The sequence below is a fragment of the Macrobrachium nipponense genome, chromosome 6, assembly GCF_015104395.2.
Source record: "Macrobrachium nipponense isolate FS-2020 chromosome 6, ASM1510439v2, whole genome shotgun sequence".
Taxonomy (NCBI): domain Eukaryota; kingdom Metazoa; phylum Arthropoda; class Malacostraca; order Decapoda; family Palaemonidae; genus Macrobrachium; species Macrobrachium nipponense.
The window spans coordinates 61188904-61213496 of record NC_061108.1 but is presented as its reverse complement, the minus strand read 5'-3'; the positions used below and the strand labels follow the sequence as shown (position 1 = coordinate 61213496).

General features: G+C 36.3%; 1 protein-coding gene across 5 annotated transcripts in view; it reads left to right on the top strand.

Moving 5' to 3' along the window:
* The first annotated feature begins 271 nt into the window (after positions 1–271).
* Positions 272–24593, top strand: part of LOC135216706 (cytochrome P450 4c3-like) — a 72946-nt gene continuing 48624 nt past the window's right edge. The window contains exons 1-2 of one of the 5 annotated variants that reach the window (XM_064252157.1): positions 289–680; positions 12138–12198. The gene's annotated coding sequence lies outside the window, so the exon portion shown is untranslated. Of the gene's footprint in view, positions 685–12137; positions 12199–24593 lie in introns of all 5 variants that reach the window. The other 4 variants (XM_064252159.1, XM_064252158.1, XM_064252156.1 and 1 more) reach the window with 4 other exon arrangements.

Here is a 24593-nt window from a genome sequence, read left to right as displayed (position 1 = left end):
CTATCATTATTTTCAATGTAAACCTGTTGTTTATGGCAAAAAGCAACTTTAGTGAACTTGTAGGCGTGATTCCCCCCAACATTGGAAACAATCATAATAAGAGAATTCAGTAGAATGAGAAATGAAATGGCCAAAAGTTAAAATTGGGAGATTTATAAGGAACATTAAAACCTGTAACAAATGAAGCGCTAATGTTTGTCCAGGCGGTGGAGGGCAACAATGCCACATAGTGCCACGGATACCCAGAATTAATAGGCACAGACGGACGACCTTGGGCCGTTTTCTCAAGTTCATAGCGGGAGGACCCCATGACAACAGGGCATCTCTTTAGTGGCTCTCCTGCGGCCCTGCCCCTCACAGAGCAGTGCAGGCCTGCAGGGTGAAGTCAAGAGAGATTATAATCAGTGAGTGTTATGGTGGCTCTTTCTCAGCTTTCGGACGAACTTCACCAGAGTGGAGTTATGTGAAAATTGCTCGTGAAATACGGCGGTTAAAAGACTTGTTCTGTTTTCACCCACTGTCTCATCTTTGATGGTGTTGTTGAAGACAGATAAACTCTCGCAAATTTCATCCGTTATCAGCAGCTTGTCAGCGACAACGAAAGTTGCATATACAACAATATATTAAAAACTGAGAGTTGGTCCGTTGAAGGAAGTTACAACCAGGACAGGATAAGCATAGTAGGTCTGAATCATCATTTTAAAATTCTAACCGAAAGGATTCGAACGTATACCCAGGTTTGGTAGAAGGGAGATAGAGACTTATCCACAAAGCTATCGAGAGAGACATAAGTTGATTTTTACTTTCCTGTGAATATTCCAGTCAAATTCAAGTTTGTGCTTGGAATCAAAACCACCTGATCTACACCATAATAGCTGATCCGAACCAGTGGCGGATCAAGAAATTTTTCATGGGTTTGCGGGTGCACTTAGGATTTATATATATATATATATATAATATATATATATATATATATATATATATATATATATATATATATATGTGTGTGTGTGTGTGTCTGTGTGTGTGTGCGCGCGCGCGTGCGAACGCGTGTGCGTGTAAGAGAGAGAGAAAGCGTATGTGTGTGCGTGCGTACAAACATACGGTACATGTATATCTATGTTCATATATATGTATACACACACACAAACATATATATATATATATATATATATATATATATATATATATATATATATATATATATATTTCCTTCGTGGCAAAAACCTTTATTTATACATAGCATCACGTTTTATATACTTCGTGATCAAGTTATTCATACGTATATACAAATGTCCTATAATATCTAATTCACTCTACCTCGGATTTAATATATTTTTATATATGTTAACCGAAAATACATTAATTCCGAGGTAGAGAGAATTACATATTAAAGGGCATTTTAAACCTAATGCGTATATATAACGTATGTACTGAATTACAAGGATTAGGATGATCTCAAAGACTTAATAGTCTATCCGAGGAGACATCATGTGCTCACTTATCTTTAGGATCAGGCTTTACAATTCATTCACAGTGCTCTAATGATTTTGTCTAGCTTTTTTTTGAACTATTCTACACTGCTGCTGTTTACAACTTCTGGTGGCAGTTTACTCCACGTGTCACATATCTTGTACTATCTGAAGAAGTTCCCACAATGTCATGTGTTGTATCTCTTCAGTTCTTGTTTCCATCCATTATTTCTTGTCTGGTTTTCGTTTAATGTGAAGAGGATACTGTCTACTTTTGTTGTTATGCCTTTCAGTATTTTGAATGTTTCTATTAGTTGTCCTTGCAATGTTTCTAGGTCATGCATGTTCAGGCTCTCTAGAAGTCTTTGGTAACCTATTTGTGGCTTGCTTGTACCCTTTCTAGTCTATTTGTCTTTTCTTTGTATTGGTGACCAAAACTGCACTGCTTATTCAAGATGTGCTCCAACTATTGATATGTAGAGCTGCAGCAACGTTTTCTTATTTCTGTTTCTGAACTGCTTCTTTATGTATCCCACTAGTTTCTGTGCCTTGTTTTTAACTTTTATGCATTGTTTTGTGGATTTTAAGTCCTTGGTAATAATAACTCCAAGGTCTTGTTCTACACTATTATGTAATACCCAAGCAACATGTATTTGGCATGAGTGTTGCTTTCTCCTATTCGTTATACTTTACATTTATCCAAGTTAAAAGGCATTTGCCATATTTTTTATAACTCTCCTATTTTCCTTAGCTCATTTCTTAACCTTTGCACTATCTGGGTCTGCTGCATATACACCTAGTTTGGTTTCGTCTGCAAATTTGGCTATCCTGCTAGTTAAGCCTACATCAATGTCATTAATATAAATCAAAAACAAGAGCGGGCCAAGAACAGAACCCTGAAGAACTCCGCTCTTCACATCTGCCCATTTCGATTCTTCACCATTTTTTACGACTCTGTTTTCTTTTAGTTAGGCAGTCTTCGATCCAGTCTGCTATTTTCCCTACAATTCTTAAAACTCTAAGTTTTGTCATTAGTTTCTTGTGTGCAACTTTATCAAATGCCATGCATGTTATAAAAAATCTCCAAGAGCTTTGATAGGCAGGATTTATTTTGTCTGAAACCGTTTTGGCTCTTTAACAACAAGTTTCCATCAATGTGTGTGTGTAGAGAGAGAGAGAATTATGCTTAGGAAGATTGTTACATGTTTCCAACACCTGTAGCTTACAAAGAAGCAGCAGGTGAAGTTTCTTTGGTTAATATAACCATTAAATACATGCATAAAAAATCATATAATTTTTCTTTCAGTGTTTCTATTCTACTCGTGTGCAGTGGGTTCGCTTTATCAAAATTAAATCATAACTCTGAGATTTACACATTAATCTATCCACTGTGGGGGTGGGTGAACGTGACCAGGTGGCGTCCCTTTAATTAAGACTCCGCTGAATCGAATATATACTTTTTTGTATAGTTTGAGCCAAAGGAAACAGGGACTTACCCGCTGTGCTTCGACACGAGGAAATGGAAATCTTTCAATGAACGATTTGAAACTCTCTGGTGATAAACAGCACAGAGAGACCTGAAGTTCGTAAACAGCTCAATAACTGAAACACCACATTGGTTACAAAGTCTACGGGTAACACCACCTCCGTTTAAGGAGAGGGGAGGGGATGGGGAATGGGAAAGGGAATGGAGGAGAGAGGGAGGGATAGGGAAGGTGGTAAGGGAAGGTAGTCGAAGAGGGAAGGAAGGAGATGGAAGAGAGAAAGGGAGGGAAAGGAGGATGGGGAGGGGATAGAAGAGGGAGGAGAGGTGGGAGTTGGAGGGGATGGAAGAAGGAAGGGGATGGGAGGGAAGGTGAGGGGAGAGGGGGAGGAGGAAGGAGATAGGAAGGGGAAGGGGTGGGATGGGAAGAGGAGGATGAGATGGAGGAGAGAGGGGAGGGTAAGTAGGAGGAGGGATGTGATGGTGATGAGGGAGGGAAGAAAATGGAAGGGAGATGAGACGCGGCCAAACTAACGTCGGACGCTCCGGCTCCAGTGTGTAAACAAACAAGCAAACAATATATGAATCATAAATGCTGAGCTTTGACCCTTATTTGTTTTTTTTTTCTTTTTTTTTTATAATGATGCCCTTAGGAACCGCTAATATACCAATTCAAGTAACTTCGGCAATTCTTGGAACTAATCCAGGCCCATCCGAAGCCTCTTTGCCAGTGCTATTCCAGGGAGGACTTCCAGATCCATATACATTCATATGAAGATCATTCATATCACCTGAGACCCAACCCCCCGTTATTTCTGTAGTCTATCAACCTCTCTATGATGGCTCGGGTGGGGTCGGGGACGATCAGCAGCTCGGCCACATCTACTAAGGCTTTCAAATGGCGTTAAGGATATTTTGGAAACTTTCATTTTTTTCAGTGCAGTGTTTTAGGAATAATAATAATAATAATAATAATAATAATAATAATAATAATAATAATATTAATAATAATATTTTAATGCTTACACACGCACAACATTCAAGTTTCGGGTCTGTTGTCAGTTACATGTTTTTTTTAGCATTTTAGTATATATTTTTGGTTAGCAGTTAAGTTTTAACAGGATTTCATTCGCTCAGTTCCTCTTTATTACATTTGTAAATTCTACGAACAGACATTTCCGAAATTTTTGTCGTTTAAACCGGGCGAAGAATGAAGATGGATCTTGTTTTTACTCTGGTGCAAGTTATTTTGAAACGCTGCCAACCGTTTCCTTGGTGAGAGACAGAGAGAGCTCAGCGGAGGCACTTGTTGAGGGAGTGTTTCCACTTCGGCTCTCCCTACTGCCTTGTCACAAGGGCACCTTGACCTTCTAAATGCCCTTTGCCGACACATTTCTGTGAAAACTGAAGTTTACAGCGCACGTTAAAAGTTATGCCTTAAAGCTAACGGTTCTACTTTAGAAAACTTGCACTTGAATAGGTTCAGCTTAAGCTTCTACTTTCATCATAACAAGGTCCACATGATCAGAGCAATGGGACGTTTGCCTTCAAGGGAATTCCTTATTCGCCCCAACGTAGAGGTCGTAGTATTTCACAAATTGTAGGGGGTAGCGCCGTCAGCTCACCTCAAGTGGAGCAGTGTAGGCATTACTAAAGAGTCTTTTCATCGTCCCTTCGCCCCCTAGCTGCAAACGTTTTCGTTCCTTTTACTGTATCTCCGTCACATATTCGCTTTCTTCCATCTGACTTTCCACCCTCTCCAACAATGGTTTCATAGTGCAACTGCGTAGTTTTCCTCCCGTTACACATTTCAAACCATCTTACTATCAATTTCTCTTTTAGCACTGAATGACCTCATAGGTACCAGTGCTTGGCCTTTGGCCTAGATTTATATTTCTATTTTACTGAAGTTTGTAATAATAACTATGGGATGCTATATCATTCCTTAAATAATAAGTAGAATAACTTGTTCTAACGTTTTTTTTTCTCAAGATCTCATTAGCTCTACCTGGGCTGGAATTCTACCCTGCTCGCCCCCCCCCCCCCCTAACACACACACACAATCTCATTGAGATGACCTCTAACATCCGAAATGCCCGGTGGTCAGGCAAACGGCCAAACAAAGGCTGATGATTACCTGACTTCATGTTGGCCCTCGTTGGCGGAAGTCATTATGGCATTTTTATCATCAAAACTTTAAATCTCCAAATAATTCCTTGTAATTCGTTGTTCTACTGAGTGCTCTGTTATTTTCTGAAGTATCTCATTTCATTCAACTTTCACAGTACGTACATGAAAACAGTTTGATAGTTGTTGCCTCGAGTAAGTTCATTACCGGTATATTCAGTACCCGTATACCCGAGTTTATTAACTTTTCCCCTTTAAAGTGACTTTTGCGTCTTTTGAATATAATTACATTAAATGCGTCGTGTGCCAGCTAACAGACCCCTTCGACTAAACAAACGTCGATGCTGAACAAGGAACTTCACCCACTGGCTGGATTTTTCCAGTTGTGAACATATGTTCGTTTCATATGATTAGATCTCTGGCCTGCCTTTTTATCTTTTTTCATATCTGTTTTTTTAAGGGCGACGTTTCTACACATAACTAGAAACATCTGCACCTATTGTGTGCGCTTGAGTTTGTAATGCCCCATTATATACGTTAGTATGCACGCACGTCTGCTTGTATCTTATTTATACAAGCAGACGTGCGTGCATACTAACGTATATAATGGGGCATTACAAACTCAAGCGCACACAATAGGTGCAGATGTTTCTAGTTAGGTGTAGAAACGTCGCCCTTAAAAAAACAGATATGAAAAAAGATAAAAAGGCAGGCCAGAGATCTAATCATATGAAACGAACATATGTTCACAACTGGAAAAATCCAGCCAGTGGGTGAAGTTCCTTGTTCAGCATCGACGTTTGTTTAGTCGAAGGGGTCTGTTGCTGGCACACGACGCATTTAATGTAATTATATTCAAAAGACGCAAAAGTCACTTTAAAGGGGAAAAGTTAATAAACTCGGGTATACGGGTACTGAATATACCGGTAATGAACTTACTCGAGGCAACAACTATCAAACTGTTTTCATGTACGTAAATAAAACAGAAGATGAATTTACCAAAATAGAAAACACTGTCCCCGATCTGCACACTCGTGATTTCTTTTTTTTTTTTATTGCAGGAATAAAGAATGAAGCCAGGGAAATCTTTTATGTCGGCCAGTCAGAGAAAAAGAGGTCGGCATTCCACTGCTTAAAACACTGAGTATACGGATAATATTTAAACACAACTGCACACGGGAAAATGTTTTAGATAAATGTAGCCTTGTCAAAGATGATAATATAATTTACAGTATCCCTTGTTCAGATTGTAATTTATATTTAGACCATACATCTAAAGGCATTTGTCGAAGAACAAAACATCATAAAAACACCGTCTCAAAAGGGCACATTATGGGTACTCTGGCTATCCATTGGCTGTCGGCAATGATCACCATATTTAATGGTCAAAAAGCGACCAGTGATCCAAGCGAATGACTTGACCCAAAGAAATATCGTAGAATCTATGTTAATTATCCATACAAAAGGGTGCAATTTAGAAATTAGTCTTGGTCAGAGTTCCACATACGCTTCAATAGCCTGTTTCCTTAACTCCGACTTAACTGAGGCCATTAACAAGCTGACCTCAAAGGAGGCTCATGTTCTGTAGAAAGACGATTCTTGTGCCCTTTTTATTTCATTGCGAGTCTGATGATGTGAATTACAAAAAAAAGTAGTGTAGTGCGACGAGTCTAGAAAAGACTGCCCACTGTTTTGGGTCAATTGAGCCGTTGCAATTCGTATTATTATCCAGAATTAGATATCCATCTTTATTACAAGTTGGAAACTTATTTTGTTTACAAATCTTCATCATCATTAATTTTGATTAGAATATACATATGTTTTGACAAACGCTACAAATTTTCCCATCAACTTGAAACTGGCCATTTGTTTTAGGGTTAAGTTGCTTTAGCTATGAAGAAATTAAGGATTACGCTTTTGAACCAACATCTTTAAAGGGTCACTGCTTGATCCATATCGTCGTTCAAAAACTGACGAACTCGCTTTACAGGCTGCCCTAAAGCAAGACCCCGCCCAAGTCAAAACAAGCGATGAGCTCTTCATGGGGTGGGCAATACAAGCATTTATAAATTCATATTGTTATCAACAGAAATGGCCTTGTTTTGAGCAGCCCACCCCAAGAAGAGTTCATCGCTCTTTTTTTGTTCGGGCTCTTGCTTTAGGTCAGCCTGTAAAGCGGGTTCGTCAGCTTAAGAGAATAACTTAGCTACACTAGAAATTGTATGAAATTGAACTGTATAGGAATATTTAGTATAATAATGCTTGTTATGGGCTATCTTTTATCTTCGTGCAATCAAACATGCAAAAATAAAATGAAAACTAGCGATATAAGGCTAAAGATGGATTCATTGCATCAAAAAAAATTAAATAAAGATCAGAACCAGTGATACATTTAGCCCACTGCGATAAATGTTCTTTATAGAATATCACAAAATTTCTACTTAAGAGAGAAATTTCATAGACGTGAAAAGATTTAATTGAGGATATGGGAAATTTAGGATTTATAGTCCTCAGACACTGCAAGATTGATGGGGTTGAACACGTACGGAATCTTTGCATTTCATTTGTCTCATTGTTATGAAAAAGTAATGTTTTAGCAGAGCCATTGCAAGTGAAAGTTTTCTGAAGTCTAGTCATGAGTTTAAAATCGATGTTAAAATCCCATTTGGCTTTAGGTATTTTCATAGGAAACCAATTTTTCTCAGAAAAACACGAGGATGTGACATGATGTTTGCGTCTCGCTGCCAAACCTCTGTTTCCACATGTGGTGGGCACAGGGCTTTGAGAAGATCTGTGGTCACTTCACTGTCACTTAGACAGTCACGCCATACTGCTAATGCGATAGGGCAGTATGGACAGCCAAAAGGGATACATCTCCCCTGCCACCACCATGTCCACTCTCAGGCCAAGGCAATAATTTACAACGTATGAAATATTTCATATTAAAGAAACAGCAAGGAAACCCAATATAGTTAGTTGCTGAGGCCATCACTCGCCCAACTGAAGTAACAAAAGCTTAGAAAATGTCTACTCACTGAAATTACAAATAGGAAAATGGAAGTTGTGAAAATGTAACCCTGTGAAGATTTGAAAACTGCTTAATCAAATGTATATAATAAACTTGCATTAAATTATTCTAAAATAGAAGTCCATATGAAACAATAATAGTTGTTGTTTTTTTTTTTTTGCATGTGTAACCATTCAAATACATTATTATCATATATGACTATTTTTATTTTCAAAAGCACTGGAATGAAAGAATATGAAAAAAATATCAGAGAGCCTTTTCTTAAGAAAACGAAGTGCAGCAAGCGACAGTTCTCAGACAAACGATAAACAAGAGATTATGTTAAAGGAAAGATTTCAGATCGGGATGTGCTGACTTTACGCCATGGTCCATACCCAAAAAGATCTAGTAAGTGTTTGATGAACTACACGTAAAGCCGGGAATTATTTAATAAAGTTTTGAAAAAGAATTGGGTTAAAACCAGCAAACGAGAAGTAATGAAAAGACAAATAGATGAAATCACAAAGACGTTTGGGTGGGAACACCTTATGAAATTACATATTCTCATTCAATAAAACAGAATGTATCATAAGCAATCTCTGAAACACGCTCACAGTAACAGCCTTAAAAAAATATGAAAACGTGAAACCAACAGGCTAAATTTTAAGGATAAAAGATCAGTTTGATAAGGAGTTGAATATTACCAAAGAAAAAGACCCTTTGGACATGAATGGGATTTGAAAGACAAGAGAGAAATGGCAACAACATACAGACTCATGAAAATGACCAGTCTCTTCCTAGTATTTCACCTTTACTTTCGCAGGTGTGCAGCTATTTTATATATGTATATATATATATATATATATATATATAGATATATATATGTATGTATATGTATATGTATATGTATATATATATATTATATATATAATATCTTATATGTATTATATTATTGTATGTATGTATATTATATATATCTATATATATATATATATGATATATATATATAAATATATATATATTAGCTACCACCCCGGTGCTACCTGAGAAAACTGAATATAACCGATAAACTCTCTCTCTCTCTCTCTCTCTCCTCTCTTCTCTCTCTCTCCTCGTCTCTCTCTCTCTCTCTCTCTCATCTCTCTCTCGGTCCGGAGCGTCATTTGTGGGGGCTGGGGGAAGCAATTGTCCCCACAAGACTCAAGTTGCCCCCCTTCAGCCTGAAGTTGCCCCCTCACCCCCAAGCCCCAAGAAGTAACAGCATGTTTTCTTTTTAAATGTGCAATCATAAATATATGAAATTTCTCGGAAATATTACGTTTCTTGATCCTTGTCTGTCTACTAGCTACCAGTTATGATGAGATGAACAAACAGTAGTGGAGTACATAATTTGTGCTGAAATACCTTGCTAGTGTGGTTTCAAAAAACACATAAAATAGCTCAAAAAAAAAAACAGCTGAGGGTCGTCCTCTTCTGGCCTTCATGCACCACACTCAGCTGTATTAGTCCTCACTAGATTCGGAATCAGGACTAGATTCCTTGGTGACATTTGGCTCAAGAACAGGAAGATCAGGGCCATGGGGGACTGGCTTTATGGCAGAAGGAACATCAGGGCATTGAACATGGTGCTTGTTCTTGCGACTGATGCCTCTTAGATTTGTCATGCAAAATAGCAGTTGGTGATGTGATCTTTCCCTTCCCTCCACCCATTGGGACACCAAATGGTACACTCTTCCTTTTCTTGTTCCTCCAATCCCGTAAGTTCTCTGCACATGTTTTGCAGCAGACATGGAGAACAAATGGCTTATCCTAGTCCGCTAGTTTAACTCCAAAGTAAGCTTGATGTGCCTTCTTCACAAAATCCGTGATTCTTGCTTGACGGTCTGGAAAAATCACATGTCCACAGATGTAACAGAACCTATTAGGATGGGTTTTACACTTCCGATCCATTTTTATACATATCTAGACCTGAAAAGAGAAATGAAAATAATTATTAAAGGTTATCCACGACCCGGTTTTACAAAAACAAAGCCTGTAAACACTTGGATAACTATGATTTTTGGAAAAAATATGCTGGAATAGGAATAGACTATATCTTAGAAACCAGACCTGACCTAGGAAAATGAACTGTAGTTTTTTTTTTATTCAGCTGCAAAAGGGCTCCTATATCAGTTGGAAAACCCTTGACCTTTGTAAAAAAAAGTTTTGAAACGCAGGTCAGTGTTATGGATTAGACACTAATATTAGACACTAATATCATGGCACCACCTTCCCACCCCTTCCCACCCTGCCTACCGGTTGAACTTGGACTTGAAGGGCATCGGGTGTGTCACTATTTATCTCAGCTACCTTGAAAAATGTGGATCACATAAAAATATCTATCGTTTTCAATTATTTTAAATGTGTACCCCTTCCCACCACCTTCTCACCTTCCTATCTGGGCTGAGCTTGGAGTTTAAGTGCATCAATGACCGCAAAAACTATGGATTTAACACTAATATCTGTCATTTTCGACTATTCTTACATTTCACCCCTTCTTTATCTGGGTTGAACTTTGACTTAAAGGACATAGAAAATGTCAGTATGATTTTCAGTTACATTAAAAACTAATATTTGTCGCTTTCATTTAATTTTCCGTGTCACCCGTTCCCACCCCTTCTCACCCACTTTGCTCTCTGGGTGAACATGGGCTTATAGGGGATTGGGCCTGTCACTAATCATCACAGAGACCTTGAAAACCATGGATTAGATACTAATATATGTAATTTTCAGTTATTTTTACATGGCACTTCCTTCATCCCCCCTTCTCAACTCCCTCCCTGTCAGAGTTCAACTTGGACTTAAAGAACATCAGGGGTGTCATTATTCATATCAATGACCTCAAACTCTATGTATTAGACACTAATTGCTGTTGTTTTTGGTTATTTTTACATTTCACCCTTTGGTGGCAGTGAAGTTTTACCCCCACAATATTCTTTTCCAGATGGTAAGCCATATGCATACCAAGTTTGGTTGAAATTGCTCAATGCATTCCAGAGTTATGTTGGAACATACACACATACACACACACACACTCTTACAAACATACTACCACATTATATATATATATAATATATTCTAATATCTATATTAGAGATATACTATCTAATATATATATAGATATATATATATTCTTATGTTGTTACTTTTGCAATGCATAACTTCCCCTTAGTAGTTGAATGTAATGTTGTAAAATGTATGTTTTATGATCAGATTTAATAATAAGACTAACTTAGAATTAGTATTGAGAATAATGTAAATCTTTAAGAAGCGTTTTATCCCCTGCTCGTCTGTTTTGTGTGGCTTAGCTGTCACCGTTTTGTTTTCAGTAACCTGTCAACATGCCAGGCAAGAAATCTTTATGTTGTGAACCAATATGGTTCGTCTATCTTACTTGTAAAAACGTGATGATTGTGTCATGTTAGAAGCTTCTAGAAACTTTTTTGCTTGTGATACCTTTCCTTTCATTTTAGATGTTAGAGATTCTTTATTATGAAACTGTTTAATATTGCTGATAAATTAACTCTTATCTCTCTCGATTTGTCAAAATAGAATTTGTTGACCCATAAGTAATTTAATTATGGAGTGGAAGTGTTTGTGACATCACTCCCGGAAATGACGAAACAATGCGTGCAATCGTATTTTAATAATCATTTCTTTCATTTGAGAGAATTTTATATTCTGAAACCATGTAATAATAAACATTATTTATAGCTGTAACCCTACTTCCTCTCTATTTCTCGTTAACTACCATAGAAGAGAGATTTGTCATTCTGAGACTAACTTTTGCGTTGCGTGGAAGAATTTGCTGATGTCGCTCTCTCTCTCTCTCTCTCTCTCTCTCTCTCTCTCTCTCTCTCTCTCTCTCTCTCTCTCGTACGAGAGATATCCAATTGTAACATTAAGAATTGTAACAGTTACTCGTAACTTTTAGATTTATATAATTTCTTAATAACATAATGGTTATTTATTGGAATCTAAACAGTGTAAAATTGCTTTTCTGTAACAGCACCTGTGAAATAGTAAAGTGAATCTGGAGGCTGCAGCAGAAAGATAATTGGTAAACCAAGGTAACGTATCATTACAAGTTTTAAGAGCACTTAAAAAATTTACAGTGGTTAGAAAAAATTATTCGATTTTTTACACATTGTAAAGTTATTGTATTTTGTATTTAGTTCTTTTGAAGTGTTTATTTTATGTTCTGTGCGGTTAATGTTTTAGTACTGTTTTTGCATTTTTGGTACTTTTCCATATTTTTCAGTTTTTCTCATTTACGTTTTGTTTGATTAACTTGAATATTTCTTACTGATTTAACATTGCATATTTGATTTAATCTAAAACTTGCGAATTAACTTGCATTACTTAAAATTCTTTTCAAATTTTAATGTTGCTTGATCTTGAATTCTACTTGAATAATTTAATTTCTCGATTAATTAATTTTCTTGATAAATTAATTGTAATTTAATTTTGCTTAATGATCAATTCAAGAATTAATTAAATATTGTCTTGTTTTTAAGTATTAGTAAATTTCCTTGAGATTGTGAATTTCACTTATAAATTTTGAGTTTAAAAATATTTTTTTTTGTATTTAAAATTTTTGCCACAGTGTTTCATTTAGTTTTAGTATTTAGTTTTATTATTTTATTTAGGAAGAAATATAAAGTGGTAATGGTCCTTTTTTCATTCAATTTTATTGGGAAATACTTAGACTTTTAAAGTTGTTGATGAGGTGATGCCCTTTAATGAATTTAATCTCATAAATGATTACCTCACACCTGTTTTAATGAACTTAGTCTGGTTTCTTGCTTGATTGCTAAGTTTTCAAGGAATCACTGTTGCCTTTAGAGCAGTGTTTCTTGAAGCGTGGTCCTCGGTCCGTGGAATGTTCCAAGAGGTCCGCAGGATAATTTGGCCGTCAGTATCAGATAAATCTTTTGGCCAAAAGGTCCTAAATTCATATTTTTGTACCACCAAACCCTCTTGGCTTCTGACAATGGTGCTCGTCAGATTAGAATCGGTGCAATTTAACAACTTTGTAGAACACAGTGGTATTCATGATCAGGCAACAATGTACTGACTGCGACTGAAGCTCAGCAGATTGGAGCCAGAGATTCCAATGGTAATGAATCAGCAAGAAACAGTACCATTCGTCGCATTAAGTACGGTTCGAGATGTGAGGAGGAAGCGTTTGTGTGCAAAATTGCAAAATTAATAATGTTGTGAAAGTTTTATTAAGTCAAATGTAAACATTTATGTTGAAGATAAACCATCAATAAACAATTCAGTATTAATTTTAGGATGTCGTGAAAAAAAGTGCACTGTGTTTTCATGACGCTATATATTATACCCTGAAAACACCTTTAAACCCAAGAGGGAGGTTATCATAATAAGTGGTCCACTACATGAGTCATTTCCACTCTGACTAAAGTATAGTGGAGTTCTTTAGCAGTAACATGTGGTGGTCATGTGTCGCGTAGTAGGGTAAACGCACAAATAAGATATAGTATTGCAATTAAAGTATTGATAGACTCTGGTAGAATAATTGATGAAGATGAATGTAGTACAGGCTGATCTTATAAATAAGCAAAAAGAAAAGAAAGAGAAAAGTGATACAGAGTTAGAGTTTAGATGCATTGAAGCAGATGAAAGTTTGGTTAAGCTAAAAATGCAAGCTGAAAGAGAGAGAAAAGACAGGGAGAAATGAGAAAGAAGAGAAAGAGAAGAGAAAACAGCAGAAGAAGGAAGCGAAAGGGCAAAGTTTGAGAGGGAGAAGGAATTGATAAGAGCTAAATCCACATTACCTGTGACACTGTCTAGCCCTACCCAAGGTAATCAAGACCCTGTATTTGATGAAGTAAGAGTGCAGAAGCCAATCCCCAATGTTTACTGAAGAAGCTCCAGGTGAATTCTTTGATCACTTTGAAAAAGTGGCTTCAGTTATGGGTTGGCCAGAAGATAAATGGTCAGTTTTGTTACAAAGTGTCTTGACTGGTAAAAGGAGACGTGCTTATTTAGTCTTAACAGCTGATCAGTGTAAGACCTACAAGGTACTTAAACACAATGTGCTACAAGTCTACCAGATGTCTCCTGAATGTAACAATGAAAAATTCAGAACTTTAAGAAAAGATGAAAAGGTAACCCTCTTGGATAAAGCTTACAAAGTGAGGTGTTTCAAACTATGGTTAGAGGCTGCTAAAGTTAAATCGTTTGAAGATTTAGGAGTTAGTTGTTCTTGAATATCTAAGGGGAATTCCTGAACACATAAGAGCCTATTTGAGAGAGAGAGAGAGAGAGAGAGGGGTTAAGAAATTTGACAAGACTGCTACACTGAGTGAAGACTATAACATAAACAGTAGCAGAAGAAACTACAATGTCAAGTATCAGAATCAACATAGCACAGGTTTTAAGTCTCATCCAAATTTCAGGAACAAATTTATTGATGGGAAATCTACAAGTGATAATACCAGGCCAATGCAAGGTAATGCTCCTCAGAAAGCTAATGTTACAGAAGCCTAATGTTGTCTGCTTCAAGTGTGGAAGAGCAGAACACTTAAGTAGGGAGTGTTATTAAACACATCAGCAGTCAAAGCCAGTTGGTCAAGTGGTAAAAGGTGACCAGGTGAATGACAGACTATGGAGAGCAGTGTGCGGAAGAATCAGACTATAGACAAGACAGAGACTAAACAAGCTGATTGCTTAGCAACCAGTGGAAATATAACCTCAAGTAGTGAGTGGCTGAGCAGTTTGGAGGCTTTTAAGCCATATATCTATGAGGGTGACAATTCAAGGAGAGAGTGTGCAGGTACCAGTCAAGGTATTACATGGTACTGGGAGCAACCAAAATGTGGAAGAACGTGGTGCTCACCCTCAATTGGAGAAGAATCTCGCAGGCGATTCAGTTATTTTGAAGGGTATAAGAGGTATAAGAGGAGAAGAGGTAACTCCTATATGCTGCTTACATCTGTCTTGTGAATCGGTTGAATTTGCTGTGAAGGACTCACTGGCTGTGGAATGTGTATATGTTCTGTTGGGTAATGAAGTTGGTAGTGTGCCATTTCTTCCGTTATATAGTGACAGATAAACCATTAAGGATTAGTCCTACGACAGAGTTAAAGAAGAAAAGCCACCACCTGTTTCCTAGTTGTGTAACTACCAGGAGTATGAAGAGGACTACGCCTGTAAGTGAAGAGACTGAGTATTTATACACAAAAGAAGGACCAAGTGCAGGATCTTTAAGCTAAGAAAAATTGTTCCAGGAAATGGTGTTTCCCCTATTGCTGACCAAGAAGATATTTCCTAAAAAGAAGAAGAATCTGTTGTTCTTAAAGAGACTCAGCGCCGTATCTTTAAACTGACATCTTCGACGAAGAAGCTCTTCGCATCTAATATGGTATTATTGGGCCACGAAGCAGGTCTTCGTGGCGAAGACGAAGGTGATCGAAGGGTAAAAATTATTGGAAATGAAGAAGTCTTGACCACCTCTTCGCTAACCTCTTCGTATATTTTTTTTTTAAATTAAAAGAGAATCGCATAACTAATGTAAGTATTGGAAGGTATAACACATGCCGAATATTTTAGTAGTCTATTTTTTCAGTACTTCCATGCAAATTATCTTATTTGCATTTCTTGTATAAGACTATCTTTGTACTTAGAAGAGCTCACTTTCCCAAGTTCTTGGCTGTCAGGTGTATATGAACTTGGCTGTCAGGTGTATATGAACCGTTGCAAAATAAATGAAGATGAAAAGAACCACAGACTAACGAACTTTTTGAAACTATTTCCAACCAATCAGCTTCAAGGAATGGTCGTGACGTAATCAGTATGCAGGCTTAGCTGTAAAGGCAGCTGGACTCTGATGTTATAATTGTATTAATGCACAAAACAATTGTGTAAGTGATAAGGTATGTATATATATATATATATATATATATATATATATATTATATATATATATATATATAATAGGAAGAAAATCAAGAGGAAATCCAAGTAGAATATGCGAAGAACTTGAGGAAAAGGTTGATGGTCATTAGAAAATTCTCTTTAGTAAATCTGAAAGTAAGTCAAGAGAAAATGAAAAGAGATATGATGGCAAGACTAAGCCAGCTAAGAAGTTTCAGTGTAAGTCAACAAGTGTTAGTTTTCCTGCCTGTTAAGAGATATCTCCTTACCAATAAATTTCAAGGTCCTTACAAGATAATAGAGAAGTTAAGTGATGAACTTAAGTGACTGAAACACCAGAAAGAAGAAATTAACAAAGGAAGATACTGAACCCCTTGAAACCTTACTTCTCAGAAACTAAAATTGAAACTGTGTCAATAACCCTGACAACTTCTTCTACAGACGATGACAAAGGTTATGAATTGAGAACTGGAAACAAGATGAATAATTTTTCAATTTTGGAAAATTTGAAGGATGAAACATCTGAGTGTTGAACAATGTGAAGAATTGAGTGAAGTGATTAAAAGTTTCCCAGAATTTTTTGCAGATATACACAGTAGGTGTACTGATCTGACCAAGCATGAGATCAAGATTCAAGAAGATGGAAAACCATTTAAGCAGAGAACTTATGGCTTATCACCTTATCATCGAGATGTTTTGAAGAAAGAAGTTGAATATTCGTTCCAGCATGGAGTAACAGAATCCAGTTCAAGTCCAGTTCTCCATGTGTGTTAGTGAAGAAACCAGATGTCTTATTTAGGATGTGTACTGATTATAGGAAACTGAATTCCATTAGTGTGGCTGACAATTATCCTTTGCCTCTTATAGATCAGTCACTTGATAATAATGGGCAAGCCAAGTTTGTTTCCAAAATAGACTTGTTAAATGGTTATTATCAAATTCCCTTAGATGGGAAAGCTAAGTTGCTGTCAACTTGTATTACTCCTTTTGGACTGTATTGATATACTGTTCTGCCATTTCGTCTGATGAATGCACCAGCAACTTCTCAAAGAGTGATGGATCAACAGCTAGGATCTATAGAAGGGGTAGCTGTATACCTTGTTGACATAGTCATTTACTCTACAACATGGGAAGAACATCTGAAGATTCTGAGGAATGTTTTCAAGAAACTACGAGAAGCAGAACTAACAGTCAACCTAGAGAGGAGTGACTTTGGAAAGATGGCTGTTCAGTATCTTGGGTTTGAAGTTGTGAAAGGCCTTCTTGCTCCAGTAAATGCTAATGTAGAGGGCATCTGTAAGGCTACCCCACCTAGTACTAGAAAACATCTCGAGAGTGTTTTATGGACATTGCTGGATTCTACTGTCGTTTCTGTCCAAATTTATTAGCCGTAGTAGCTCCCTTGACAGACTTAACTAAGTTTGTTTGGACTCCAGAGTGTCTCGAACCCTTTGAGAAGGTAAAAGCCATTTTAATTTCAAGACAAGTACTTCAAGCTCCAGACTTCAATAAGAAATTTGTGATACAAGTTGATGCCTCTGATTGTGGAATTGGAGCTGTTCTACTTCAAGAAGATGAAAGTATTATTTTACATCCTATTTGTATTATGTCTTCGAAAATGAAAAAACATCAAACCATAGAGAAAGATACTCTAGCCTAAATCACAGCATTGAAAACGTTTGAAGTGTATGTGAACAGACCTACGAATGAAGAAATTTTAGTTCTGTCTGATCGCAATCCCCTGTTATTTATACAAAGTATGAAAAATCATAACTAAAGGTTAACAAAGTGGTATTTGTGCTTCCAATAGTATAATTTAAAAGTGCAGCACATATCTGGTTAGAACAATGTAGTTGCAGTTTATTTATCCCGTTCTGAATTGTTGGATTTAACCTCAGGATAACTAATCCTCTGGGGGGAGGAATACTATGTTGTTGCTTTCACAATGCATAACTTCCCCTCAGTAGTTGAGCGTAATGTTGTAAAATGTATGGTCTATGTTCATATTCAATAATAATATTAACTTAGAATATTTTCATTGCCATTAATTAAGTGCAACACCCAGCCTATGCCAATAGTTAATGCACACATTTTATATTTCAAATGTAGGGCAATACAAAATGGTAATAACTGATAAGAAAGTTCCTGTATAAAAAGATATTATTGGTGATAAAACCACGGTAGGCTACCTACTAACAAAATGAAGGACAGTTACAAGAGAGAGAGAGAGAGAGAGAGAGAGAGGAGGGGGTACATTTTGTTTTTTCAATATATATATATATATATATATATATAAACAAAATGTACCCCCTCCTCTCTCTCTCTCTCTCTCTCGTAACTGTCCTTCATTTTGTTAGTGGGTAGCCTACCATGGTTTTATCACCAATTATATCTTTTTATTCAGGAACTTTCTTATCAGTTATTACCATATTGTATTGCCATACATTTGAGATATAAAATGTGTACGTTAACTATTGGCATAGGCTGGGTGTTGCACTTAAATAATGGTAATGAAAATATTTCTTACTGAATCCATTAATAATGTATTATTATAAAGTTATATCTGCACCGTAATATAAAAAAAATCATCCTTTACCAAAGCATTTCCGCAATCCAAGCGAATATTAACATTCTCAGAATCAGGTTAGTGAGGCAAACTACCAAAATAATTAGGAGAATAATTTTTAGTTGATAGAAGAAATGGTTTATTACTAGAATTATTATTTCTATTTTTCAAATAAACATAAAATGGGCATATAATCGTAAAATGAAAATCTTTTAGTTTAAAAAGAATCTCTCAATATATATATATATATTATTTATATTATATATATATATATATATACATATATATATATTATATATATATATATATATATATATATATATATATATATATATATGTATGTATATATACAAACATATATATAAATATATATATATATATATATATTGTAACATAAAAAAAAACTTTCTATGGTAAGGATTTACGAGGAGAATATATCAGGAACAGTGACAACCCACTATAACTTAAAAATGTACTTTAATAACAATTAGTAAGGAAAATTAAAGTCACAAACAGAACATTAAACAAATTACGGACGCATTGCACAAAAGCAAAGACTCGCCATACAGCACTCATCAAGACTACTCATCACTAATCACTGCATTTTACAGTATAATACCCAAGTCACAAAGCTTTACATCAACACAACATATAATTCACTGTAACATCAAAAAGTTAGTGGCAACCAACGTTACATCACACAAGAAAACGTCCAAATGGATAAACAATACATTACCATATATTCCTCAAAACTTGATACACTATATAATCACTTGTTTTGTTTCAGCTTCAACGAAAATCGTCGTTTTTGGGCCTTTATATACCAGACTCACGCTAGACATCCATGGACCAAATATCATTGTTTCGGTACATTATCCTTGGCGACTACCGCCTACGCCAAGCGCTACTGCCATCTGTTGTCTAGTGTACACACTTTTTTTCTATGCAAATATCAATTTTCAACCTTTTCTGCAATTTTACATTCAATAAATCAATATTCCTTTACATTCCCCCCCCTTTTAACTCAGCGGCTCTCTCCTCAGTCCATGCTGAATTTTCACTCTTACAGTCTTAAACATTAGCTACTTCCCTTCAGCAACTATCGGAGACTGCCACGTCGTTGGTAACAAGCACTTTCCTTTAAGTAATCAACAGATCTAGAGAGAGAATCTGCAATGACATTTTCTTTGCCTGCTATATGGTGAATATTCAGTTTGAATGGTTGCAAAAATAAAGACCATCTTAAAATTATCTTATTGTTGTGCTTACATTTATTAATAAAGGTTAAAGGGTTATTATCAGTATATACATCTACTTCAAAGTTACTGTTAAGTAAGTATATCTCAAAGTGCATTAAATTCAAAATTAAACTCAAAGCTTCTTTTTAAACAATACTGTAATTTACTGGTGGCTATTATATTTCTTTGAAAAGTAAGATACAGGGTGTAAAACACCATTATGTTCCTGTAATAATACACTGCCAGCTCCTACTTCACTGGAGTCTACCTGTAACTTGAATGGTTAGATTAAAGTCTGGGGATTTCAGTACTGGCATAGACATTAACATTGAGCTTAAGTTTTATTGAAGGCATCGTCACATTCCTTTGACCACACAAACACACTCCTTTTTCAGCAACTCTGTTAATGGGTAGGCTACATCTGAAAAGTTCTTACAAAATTTTCTGTAAACCCCACCCCACTGTTCCCAAAAATTTCATCACTCCACGTTTAGATGTAGGGGAGGGTCAAATTCTTTATGACCTCAATATGACAATCAACAGGTTTCACTTGGCCACTTCCTATTTCATGTCCTAAATATTGAACAGTAGTTTTACCAAATTCACATTTGGAAAGGTTTATCGTAACATTGAATTCTAATAACCTCTTAAAAACATCATATACTTTTTTAATGTGATCTTCCCAGGTTTCTCCAACTATAATAATGTCATCTAAATAAACAAATACACCTTCGAAATCCTTCAAGATATAATTCATCTGAGTTGGAATGTCAGAGGTGCATTACATAAACCCAAAGTCGCCATTAGCCTTTTAATTATAATATAAAGTCCATGGGGTGTAACAAATGCAGCAATATCCCTGCTGTTTTTGTCTAACTCAATTTGATAGTATCCTTTCATAAATCAATTTTACTTAAAAAAGGAACTTTGCTACATTATCAATTATATCTTCTACTCTGGGCATAGGATATGAATCTTTTATAGTTACATTATTTACCTTTCGATAGTCTGTACACATTCTTGCACTTCCGTCAGGTTTGTCGACTAGAATACATGGGCTAGCCCATTCACTATGGCTTTCCTCTGCTAGTCCGTGTTTCAGTAAATAAGCAACTTCGGTCTTTAACTGTTGTTGTTGGCCTTCGGCGACATTCTGTATGGACGCTGACTTATTGGCGTCTCTTCTCTCAACCTGATTTTTATGTTGTACTCCTTTTATCCTTTTAGGATGGTCTGAAAATAGATCTGAAAAGTTTTGAATTAGCACTTTAAAATCATGCTGCTGTTCATCAGATAAATGAATACATAACTTCCTAAATTTTTCATAATCACTCAAATAATCTGTATTTTTTAAACTAAGTTAAATTTCTTCTTCAACGTCTTTTTCATCATCCTCTTTTGCAATTGACAACACGCCACTGGATTCGTTATACTTCTTTAATTTGTTAATATGGAAAGTTTTAACTTTCCTCCGTCCTGTAGGAAATTGAATTCGATAATTAACATCACTTACTTTTTCCTTCACCGTGCAAGGTCCTATATATTCTGGTTAAAAACCTTACCAGCTGTAGGGAGATACACTAGAACCTTATTATCCTATGTCGAGTTCACGTTTTGCAGCCTTTTTGTCGTAGTTTCTTTTCATCTCTTCTTGTACTACTTTGAGATTCTCATGTGCTACTTTCAATATTTTTTTTATTTTTTCCTTCATTTCTTGTAACGTGCTAGAATCCTTCTCATCTGAAATCAACTGATTCTTTATCACCTCCATGGGTGACCTTACCTGATGGACATATACTAACTGAAAAGGAGAATAACCCAACCCAACGATGACTGTACGCTATCACGAACGGCAAATAGCAACATTGGTATGTAGACATCCCATTCCTTTTCATTTTCACAACAGTACGTGCGAAGCATGGTTTTGAAGGTTCGATAAAATCGTTCGACCACTCCTTGGCTCTGTGGGTGATAAGGAGACTATAAGCAATGCTTAATATTCTGACAGGCTAAAAATGAGGTAAACTTTCTAGACGTAAAGTTGGTTCCTTGGTCGGTTTGAACTTCTTTTGGCAAACCTACCAGCGAGAAGAACTTGTTAAGCGCTTCAATTATCTTATCAGCACTCACAGTTCTTAAAGGAATAGCCTCTGGAAATCTGGTAGCACTACACATAATTGTCAGCAAATACTAGTTACCTTTGCTAGACCTAGGCAGAGGTCCTACACAATCCAAAACCAGTTTCTCAAAGGGTTCTCCTGGAACTTCAATGGGTTGCAATGGCATCACCTTAGGGTCATGTTGAGCTTTACCTACTTTTTGACATAAATCACAATTTTTACAATATTCAATACAATATTCACTACAATCTTTCTGCATCTTAGGCCAAAAAAAATACCTTAATAATTTTTCATACGTTTTGTTTATACCTAAATGACCAGAATAACTACAGTCATGAGCAATACCTAGAACAAAATTCCTATAACTACTTGGAATGACCACTTGTTCTACAACATCATTAACATTTCTACTCTTGAACTTCCTCATTAGGATTCAGTCCTTTAAATAGTAACACTTGCCTTCCTTCTCGATATCATTTATATCAACAAGGGCATTATCTCTTATTACCTTCAAATTATCATCTTCAATTTGAGATTTAACAAATTCTTCCTTATTAACTTTCAGCATTCGCAAAGGAGTACTGACTTTACTTACTTGTAGTGTTTTCGGACTATCTTTAAACAAGTTTTGTAAATCCAAACCGTCGTCATCATTTACCTTTCCTTCGGCACTCTTACTTCTTGTAGTAACTGCACAAGCAGGAAATAAGTTGGGAAATGTAACATTCAACTTCTGTAATAAATGAAGAATTAAAGGGTTTATCTGTCAAAATTGGATTACTGCTACCAAAAACTTTGTCTCCACATACATCATTTCCAAGAATTAACTCTACTCCTGACACTGGGATTTCTCTCACCAAAGCAATTTTAAACATATCCGAAATTAACGGAGTTTCTAACCTTACTTCTACTAATGGAGCTGAAAACTCAGGTCCAAACCCACGCAGAAGTACATAATCTCCAGTATCCTTCCACTGGTCATACATATTTCTTATCATTACAGATTGTACCGCTCCGGTATCTCTTAACCACCTTACTTTCCTTTTTTCAACACAAGGGAGGTGTAACCAACCATCTCCCATAAAAGGGTCATACAATTCAGTACCTTTGGATGTGGACTTCTCTTCAGGTAGTCTCACTCCATTTCCTTTTACAATATCCTCAATACAATCAACATTACTAACATTTTGAACATCATTGTTACCTATTTTGTAACCTATATTCTCATCAACATCACATATATTATTACTGTCGATGCTATCATTACAATACCTCTTACCTGGCCTAAGGGGAGAAGCAAACAAACAAGGATCTCTGTCACCACATGCTTGTGGTTGATTCAACAATGCAATGGTATTTTCAGGTTTATGATCATCCTTAAAAAAAATGTACAGGTTTATCTTTAACTTTATTTACCACTTGAATTGGACGGTTTATTGTGCGATGTGGACAACTCCTACTGATGTGTCCTGGTTTGCCACAACTGAAACATACAAAATCTAAAATTTTCGCCTATATTTTGGTAACTAGGTGTAAACTGATCATTTACACTGTATCCTGCTTTTCCAGCACTAACACTAGGACCAGAATTATTTTGACTTTCCCCTCTACCACCTCTATTAAAGGATTTATTATAGACTCCACGAGATGATACCTGTGAACTCGTAGTCTTACCTTGTGCCTTGTAATTTTGCTGCTCTTCCCAAACTCTGCTCCTTCCAATTTTAGGAGTGACGTCAGTATTATATAGCTTATGGGTCAATGCATAATTATCAGACAATCTAGTGGCTTCATCCACATTATCTACATCACGTTCATCCAAATATGTTTTAATAAGTGGATTAATACCATCCTTGAACTGCTCAAGCAAAATAAGTTCCTGAAGTTTACCGAAATCACCATTAACTTCTCGGGCATTCATCCACCTATCATACCACAGGCGTTGTTCCCGTGCATACTCCATATGAGTACGACTGTCTCTTTTTATCCAGCTTCTGAACTTCTCTCTATACCTCTCTGGCACCCATTCATAAGTCTTCAAAACTTCAGATTTAACTCTCTCATAATCCTTGGAATCATCTAAAGATAAGGCAGCAAATACTTCCCTAGCCTTTCCTCGAAAGGAGGTTTGAACCAACGTGCTCCATGACGTTCTCGGCCATTCACGCTATTCTGCTACTTTCTCAAATTGTAAAAAAATGCATCCACTTCATTTTCAACAAAAATTGGTACACTTTTTACTGCATTGTCTATTCTAAAAGATTTTGGTATTTCTCTGGACTTTTCTTCTACTTCAAGTTTCTTCATCTCTAGCTCTATCCTCTTTTGCTCAACTTCAGCTTCTATCTTCTTTTGCTCAACCTCAATCTTCCTAACCTTTTCAGCTCTCTCATTTTCTAACTTCTTTAGTTCAACAGCGTTCTCATTCTCTAATCTAACTATTTGCAAATGAATCTGCATCTGCTCAACACTCATCCCTTCATAAAAAAAGTTTGGACTTTTTTGGTTTAACCTTGCGTGACTTGGTTTTTTCACGTACGGCTTTGGCACCTTCCTCTTCACTTGCACTACCCTCTGTATTATTCTCACTTGCTCTTTGCTGGCTATCAGCAAAGTCACTAGCTTAGCGCCTCACTTAC